At 50.8% G+C, this 8,454-nt stretch overlaps 1 non-coding gene across 1 annotated transcript; it reads left to right on the plus strand.

The window, feature by feature from the left end:
• Positions 1 to 2,054: 2,054 nt before the first annotated feature.
• LOC137143939 (small nucleolar RNA SNORA79) lies at positions 2,055 to 2,202 on the plus strand. Its single transcript, XR_010917302.1, has one exon. It is a non-coding gene; the product is annotated as a small nucleolar RNA SNORA79 (small nucleolar RNA).
• The last annotated feature ends 6,252 nt before the right edge of the window (positions 2,203 to 8,454 follow it).

The raw sequence follows: 8,454 nt of genomic DNA on the forward strand, positions 1-8,454 counted from the left end.
GGCTCTCTCCACAGGCGAACTCCCAGGCAAACTCCCTCCTTCTCCTTCTGTTAGCTGCCCCTCTGTTCGCTGCTCAGCTGGCTGCCTTTTATAAGGCTGTGGCAGTTGCCCCACCCCTGCACTTACCCCTCAAAGCCCCGCCCCCGCAATTAACCCCACCTGGATCCAATCAATCACTCAAACAGACAAACCCCCAACTGCCAAAATGGTGCCTATAACTGCACCAGTCCCAAGCACCCACCCACAGTCATGCTCTTATAAATGTTTGTTCGCCTGTTTCAGATTGTGGAGGGGCTGGAGGATGGCGACTGACTCCCCACCCCCACGGCAGGATTGGGGCTGACCTCGAAAAATGAAGGAACTGAGTCTTGACTATGGTCTGTAACGCAGCATCTTGAACCTGAGCCCTGAGGACCGTAGGGTGAGGGGCTCCAATGGAATAGGGCCTTAAAGAAAAGGGACTGAATGGTTTTATGGCCTGTGTGAGCTGAGGTAAGGATAATCCGTGCCTGTGTTTTCAGGGCTAGCTCTGAGCTGTGAGGAAGTAGCCAGGGTGTGTTGCTGGAGGCGGGATGCTTGGGTTGTTATTAGTTGTGTTACACTGTAGCCGAGAGGCCCTGTTGTCTTAGGCCAACTTCCCAAGCTCCTTCCCCTGCTTACAAGAGATTTCCTGGCCCTTGTGTGTTGTACAGACACTTGAATCCCTGTCCCAGAGGTTTTTGTTGGCTTTGTCTGCTTCGGTCATAAAGGATGGAAGACAGGAAGTATCAGCATTACCGAGGGGGAACAGGGACAAAGAGGTGAAGGCTGAGATTTTCCAAGGAGCCCAGTGGAGTTTGGCCCCCAACTCGGCGATTTACTAGGATTTGTTCGAGATCACCCAGGGAGTCGGTGGCAGAGCTGAGTCCAGATGTCTCTGTCCACAGCCTTAGCCGCACACCTGTCCCTGTGCTGGAGGCACTTCTTAGGCCCTGCCATGGAGAGTGAAGGATAATGTTCCCATGTCTTACACCCCAGGAATACTGGGGATGAGGTCCTCACCGTTGTGGCCGCTGGGAACTGGGGGAAGTGTATTATTACTATATGAGACAGCCCATGAATGGATTCAGGGGGGCTATCTTGAGGGTGGCTGTGGAAGGCAGAGCCAGCCCACAAGAAGTTTCTTCTCAGATGCAGAGGAGACCCCTGTGTGCTTTGCCATTGGGGTATCACGACTGGCTTTGAGGGCGTGGCTGGCGTCTGCCATGATGGATTGTATATTCATTCCATTTCTCACCTGATCCCCCCCCATGACACACGTGCCCTGAGCAGATCCCATTACATCAAGGAAGCATTAACTTCCTGTGCGGCTTCCGTTTTGGGCCTGCAGTGAAATCTGGGTGTTTCCCATAGCAGACGGGGTCATGGTTTAAGGCCAGAAAGGACCATCGTGACCTTCTAGTCTGACTTCCTGCATCGTCCGGGGCATAGAACGTCACCCTGTAATCCCCACTGTGACTCCCTGACTCCTTCCCCTTTCTAAAACTCAGCTGTTGTCCCCACTCATCCCCCCCATTCACACTGCTTTAAAATAGTTCTCTGCACCAGCCCCTCACTTCACTGCATCGCCAGGTAACTTCACGGTGCCATTTCCCTGCCTATAACTGCTGTGCCCTTACCAGCTGCTCCGATGGCCTTTATTGAAAAGCCAGATCTTCGCAGGCCCCAGAAGGAACTGTTAGATTCCGTAGTCTGATCTCCTGTTTAATACTGGCCAGAAAATTTCACCTAAGTGAATCCAGTGATTTGTGTTGGAATAAAGCAAAGAAAGTCTGGATTGGAAGACAGCAGGGGATAGAGAATCCATCATCCCTTGGGAGTTTGTTCAATCACCCTCTCCGTTCGACGCTTTCAGAAAGCAGTATCTTTCGGCACATATGAACGGGAGCTCCCTGCTGCGGGACTTTATTGAGGAAACGGCTTAGTAAAGGTTTGCTCTGTGTGGAAATTCATGGGGTGTTCTCTCTAGGGAGTACTTTTGCTCTCAGAGCTGTTCATTTAAGGGACAGTGGCCGCGATGACTGTTCCTTTTGCTGCCGCGAGCCATGGGCAGTGGGATTTTGTGTCATCGCAGATTAAATTTGGCCTTTCTTCACTCAGGCTGCCCTTGGGTGGGTTTGGATGTCCGTTAGCACCTTCTGAATTTTGCGGGGTCAGACACTCAAAGAGGCAGAATGGGACTGGACTCTGGGGACAGAAATGGGGTTTAAAAACAACCTGCTCTGCACATGTTGCTCTGTCATAACCAAATAGTAATTTTACAATGTGTGCTGAAAGATTGCCTGCACTGAGACAGTAAGATCTATGCTGCTGTCTGCTGTGAGGAGTTAGCTTATCTGTATCAACCAGTTTTCCAAGAGGCAACTGTGTGCTGCATTCTGCATCTTTAATACTGAGATCCCTTATCTTTACAGGGCTGATTTGGGATGATCCATAAAGGAAAGGAAAATGTGTCTTTCTCTCCCCCAGCATCAACTGTCAGAGAGAGTTTGGGTCCTGAAGATGAAAGGTTTTGCCCCGTCTTGGATCTGCACTACAAGGATTCTTTGAAGTTATATCCAGGAAAGGAGAGACTAAAAACAGGATAAATAATAAAACTAGATTGAATGGTTGTGTAAACGTTGGGTGTTTTTTCGTACAAAACGGCAGAGGTAGAACTGAGGGGGAGGCATATCTTAGAGATTTGAAAATGGTACCTAAATGTATTTAAACCGTCTCCCCACCACACCCTACAGATGCACACTCACTTTCCTGACATCAGCTCAGATCTTTATTTCTTGCTCTCAACATTGGCTTCACCCCAAATGAACAGAGATGGATCCTTTCCCATTGAGCCACCCCTGCAGTCCTGCCCCATCTTGCAGCTCTTGTACTGAGGAGCTGGGGAGGCAGCGAGAGAGAGGGAGCTGAGAGGCAGTGCTGTGTGACCCCAATTCAGCAACGTGTTGTTGTGAGTTTAGGCAGCCCTGGGGTTGTGTTGTGTTGAAGTCAGGACAAAAATCTCGCTGGCAGTGATGCTGCGCTTGACCCTCAAAACTGGGGTCATCCCAGAAAACATGGGCCATTTTGTGGGGTTCGGCTGTACACAAGAAACAAGCATTTCCCCCAAATCACGTCTTTCACATGAAATCAGTGTGAATTTTTTTAAAATTGCAATTCCCCAATTTTTTTTTTTTTTTTTTTTTGCATTACCTATTACAGCAGAAGTTGCTGTTGTATTCTGTTAACCTGATTGCTTTTTAACTGCAGGTAAAGGCTTCTTACTCAATGTCATAGAACTGCTGTCTCTTTGTCTGCGCCTAGGTGCTGCGGTAACTTCTGAAGATGGCACACAATCGTTTCAGGGAACGTTTGCGGTGCTGAGGGCCAGCGACTTGTTGATTTGGGGTAAAACTGGAAAATCGAAAGGGAAAAGGAGGGACAGACAGATGGACACATGGAGCCTTTGCTGGCTGTTTAGCAGCTTCAAGCAGCTGTGCAGTTGTTTGTAGACGAAAGAACTGGTTGATGGCAGCCATTAACCCCGTCCACCATAACAGCACTCCTAGCTCCTTTGTGTGTCCTAGCCACAGAGTTTAACAGGTGGCAACCCCGAATAGCTTATCCTAGACAACTAATGGGGGGAGGGGAATGGGGGCACGCACACAGCCCCTGGCATGGGGGGAAGGAAGGAGAATTGGGAGTGCATAAAACAGTGTAAGGGGGGAAGCTAGTGTGTGGGAAAGGAGCACACCGCTCCTGGCATAGAGGAGGGTTCACATAGACCCCTGATGTGGAGGGTGAGAATGGGGAATCGGAGCCCACACAGCTCCTGCCATGGGGTGGGGGGGAGACTTGAGGGGGGTGCCTGGTATAAAGGGATGTGGGAATAGGGGCATACAGAACCCCTGCCACAGGGTAACGGTGGGGACCTTGGCATGGAGGTATGTGGGAACAGGAGGTGCACACAGCTGCTGGCAGGGGGGGTGAGAGACGCAGGAGTGTGCAATAAACTCAGCCTGCAGGAGCTGTGAAACGTGCCAGCTGCCCAATTAAATCCAAATTAACACAATCATCCAACTATAGCAGCATTTCCCCCCCCCCCCCCCCCCCCCACTACAAAGAGACGGTAAGATTTGCAGTTATTGGGGGGGCTGGTTGGTTGAATCCATGGGGAGTTATTTTATGGCACGGCTATTCTGGGGCGGGGGTGAGACCGAGTACGAAGGGGGGTGTCTTTTAGCACTCTGGGAAATGGAGTCTGAAAGTGTCTCACGTTCAGCGCTGGGCCCTTCCAGCAGCAGCACCCCCCATCTGTGTCCGGAGGCGGGGTAGGGAGGCAGCAAAGAGACAGTTGCTCGTGTCTGGTCCATGTCACGCAGATGAGCAGCCGTGTGACCGGCCCATTACTGGGGCCTACAGGTGCTGTTTAAACGTGGGTTGCGAGGGCAGCCTGTGGGCGCCATTTTGACATGGTTTAGGCCATTTTGCTGTGGGTGTGGCGAGCGGGCAGCGAGGTGACGTTTTTCACTCCGAGCCCATTGGGTGCCATGTTGAGGTGGGTCGGGAGCTGGAGTGCGGGGCCATGTTGAGTTAATCACAGCACCGGCCTTGTCTACGCCTGTGTAACCGTGTTACGCCGACAGGAGAGCTCTCACCATGACACCAGCTCAACGCGCGGCGGTAGCGACGTCAGCAGAAGGGTGTCTCTCCCGGTGAGAGTTCAAACAGCAAAGAGATGAAAAATGTTCTTGTGACCCTGTTTTACCTTGTACATTTACTCTGCCAGTCCATGAGCTGAGTTCTCCTGCAAGGTGAGATAAGGCCATTCACGGGTCCTTTGTAGCAGGATGTTTCTTAATGGCCCATTTAATTACAACAGGCCTCTTTCAAGAATGCATCTTCAAAGTTATAAAGTACAACTTACGTATTTCCCTACAGCGAGGAATACCAACCTTGCAGGGGAGATTAATGCACTCAGCGATTTCCAGCCATTTCATAGAGTCTAAACACTAAATACGCAAATAGCTGTTTTGGACAGGACTAACGGACAGGTGAGCTGGTATGGTTTCCAGCTATGAGTCTGTCACTTCTTAGGGCACGTCTTCACATGGAGCACTGATTTCCGGCCGGCATTGGTAATCCACCTCCCTGAGAGGTGGTAGCTATGTCAAAGAGAGAAGCTCTCCTGTCTACATAGCGCTGGTTACACGGGGTTTTATAGCGTAGGCCTGGCCTTAGCTAATGCTTGGGGCTTTAGTTGGTTTACGAGTGTCACACTGAGCCCCCCATGGCTCCTGTCCTCGTCACGTGGAGTGTGGAGCGCTCAGCACGTCTGAAAATCAGTCCATACGAGTCTCACATTGGCCACCCTAAATTAGTGGATTCTCTTGAAAGCATTGACCTAAGTGACTTCCTCAAACTCGCGGTGGCAGCAGTGAGAACTGAACTCGTGTCTCCTAAGTCACAGGTCACCTTAACTCCAGACCATCCTGCCTTTGGGGAACTGTCGTCCCGCTACTGTATCTTAAACGGAGGGACTTGACGTTCCTTTGACAATCGGTGGGCAAGGACCTGCTACACCATCCACATGGCAGGTTGACCGTGAGTGCCTGTGCCAGGAACACACCCACAGGAAGGCTGGGGGGCAGCTGAAGCAGATGGAGAAGGTGTACACCCAGGAGACACAGAGCCAGGATGTGGAACGGACCTCCATGAAGAGCGAGGTCTCCTCCCTGAAGAAGGTGCTGGAGGGGAACAAGCAGAAGCTCCTGGAGCGCAACCGCCGGTCCCAGAAGCTCCGGGGCATGGACGACAGCCTCTGTCTGCGCAACGTTGCCGTGGCTAATCAGGAGGCTGCCCACAAGCCGCCCATGATGCCTCAGCCTGCTGTCTTTGGCGTCCCATTGGGCAAGACCCAGGGGGGAGTCTCACTCCACTACTCCCAGAGGTCACAAAAGCTGGCATAAGGGGTTACGGTACTGACACTGTTTGTGGAGGGGACAAGGATTTAGTGGGCTATAGAGACTGAACTCTCCTTCTCCACAGGGCAGACGGAGGCACACACAGACATGTGTGTGTTTGGAGCGGGAGGGCTCCACACAGAGCGGCCACCCTCCAAGTGCTGCCATATCATCAACTTCCAACTGCTGGGAAATATTTGGTGGGAGACTCGTGTGTGAGACAAGTTGGTGGGTTCTCAGCTGGGACGGTTGTCCACCTTACAAAGCCCACTAGCGCTGACTGTCCTGCTGTTCGTCAGCCTCAGCCAAGAGGCCACGAATCACAGAAGATCAGGGTTGGAAAGGACCTCAGGAGGTCTCCAGTCCAACCCCCCAGGCCAGGCCAGGGAAATTAAGCTCCTGTCTCCTTATTGAGAGAGGATTCCTTCAGAACATGGGTTAACCCACATCCTGAATCCCAAAGCTTTGAACATCCCTTGTAATTTCTCCAACCTTAGCTAACCATGTGGTATGACCAATTCACAAACTTCGCTGCGAGTCTCTGGGTATTTGGTGTGTTTTAAAAAAAGGGTAAATTTCTAGCCCTCCTGGCTGCAGAGAAAAGAGGGAAGCTGTGACCTATAAATGCTCCAGAACCAGAAGAAACATTTTTATTTAATAGAATATTAAGAACCTCATGATTTTATAGGCAAATTTTATGAATTTTGGGGGCTGGATTCTTGACTGTTGGCATTGGTCTCTCTCTAGTGGCTGGTATCTCATCATCAAAAGGTTTACGAATCCTGGCTAATGGATTTAGGCCTAAGGGAGTCAATCCTGCAAATCCCACCATTTCTTGGGACAATCCCAGCCATAGCCCCTGCATTTCAATCAAGCTGTGGTTACTGATGGTCTTGGATTTGGAGCTCCTATGTTCAATCCCCAGATTGTCACATCAGCGTAATCACTAATGTCTATTCTGATAGAGAAGCCAGCATCCAACTGACCTAGTATCCCCCCTTCCTAGGTAATTCTGCCAGGTTCCCCGGGAACACCACTCGGGTTCAGGGCAGGTGTGGGGACGGAGACTTCCCTTCCTGGTGCCACGTCCTGGAACTAGCAGGGCCTACAAGATGAAGAGAACGTCACTGCATGTGCCTTTCATGCCTGCCTCTTGGAAATTCAGTCCATCCAGAGGTGGGGGAAAGAGCATAATGTAATCACCCTTGGATTGTCACCTGCAGATTGTCTTGTCCTCTCGTCTAGCCTGCAATGCCCTGTCCCCTCTGATTGTCAATGTCACCGTCACAACCTATCGTCAGCCGACTGTCACCCTCTGACTGTAAACCTCTCTCACCCTTGGCGTGTCCCTCTCATGTTGTAAAACTGACACCCTCTGCCTGTCCCCTCGCACTTGGACCACGATCCTCACAAGCACCTAAATACCTTTGAGGATCTCGGTCTGGTTCCTTTGTACTCTGTGTGACCAATGCTATGCCCAGGGTAGCCAACTGGTAATGCCAAGGTCAGGTCAGGCTGCAAACAGAAAGCAGATTCTCCCAGCACTGGTGGGTGGCACTGAAGCCAGACTTCCCAACCAGCCACAAACTGAACTTCTGAATCCCCACAGAAGCCAGTATACAAATGCACACAGCCCCCTTTACTGCATTTCAGCTTCTTGCTCCCAAATCAGCACCAGGTCCAGTAAAGAGACCAGTTATTTGAACTATATGCTCTTTACTACAATGGTTCCCTCTGACCCCAAGGGGTCAGCCACAGCACCAGATCAATATAAGTTTGGATCTTACCCAAAATACCACGCTGCCAGCCAATCTTTTAGTAACGAAAACTAAAGGTTTATTGTAAAGGAAGGAAATAAACCATAAGTGAAATGTTAAAGGGTCAAAGCAAATCAAATACATACAAATGATTGTAAGTCCATATACATCAAGTCTCTGGGAGAATTGTGGAGTTGTAGGCTTGTACAGTTCCTCCGGTACACATCCAGTACCTGGATGGGTCTAAGTCCTTCGGTTCAGTTGCAAACTGAATTGATTCAGAGGTAGGTGTGTGTCTGTAGCTGAACAGGAACAAGGACAAAATGGATTCCCAAGGCCTCCACCATATATACCCTCTGGCCATGGCCATGTGGTCTGTAGAGTTTTACAGGAACTAAAATGGAGTCCAGAGTCACATGGGCAAGTCCTGGTGCCTCATCAGGCATACCTCTGGCTTCTCCCCCTAAGCCCCTTGCACTTGGGGATGTCTTAATGGTGGGCAGAGGGCACGGTTCAAAGGCACTCAGATGCTCTGCTGTCAGCTGCCCCTCCCTGCAGCTCCCACAGCAAAGTGTTTGCTTCTCTGTCTCCCCATGGCCGCAACTTCCAGTCTGCTCCAGGAGCCGCTGAATAGGGAGGGGCCTGGCCAGCAAACACTGGCAGAAATCTGCATGGTCACCTGAATCCTCCTGCCCCCACGCCTGTGATTCTTATCA

This window comes from Emydura macquarii, unplaced genomic scaffold (assembly GCF_026122565.2).
Source record: "Emydura macquarii macquarii isolate MOO-44397 ecotype Brisbane River unplaced genomic scaffold, CSIRO-AGI_Emac_v2 contig_3367, whole genome shotgun sequence".
Taxonomy (NCBI): Eukaryota; Metazoa; Chordata; order Testudines; family Chelidae; genus Emydura; species Emydura macquarii.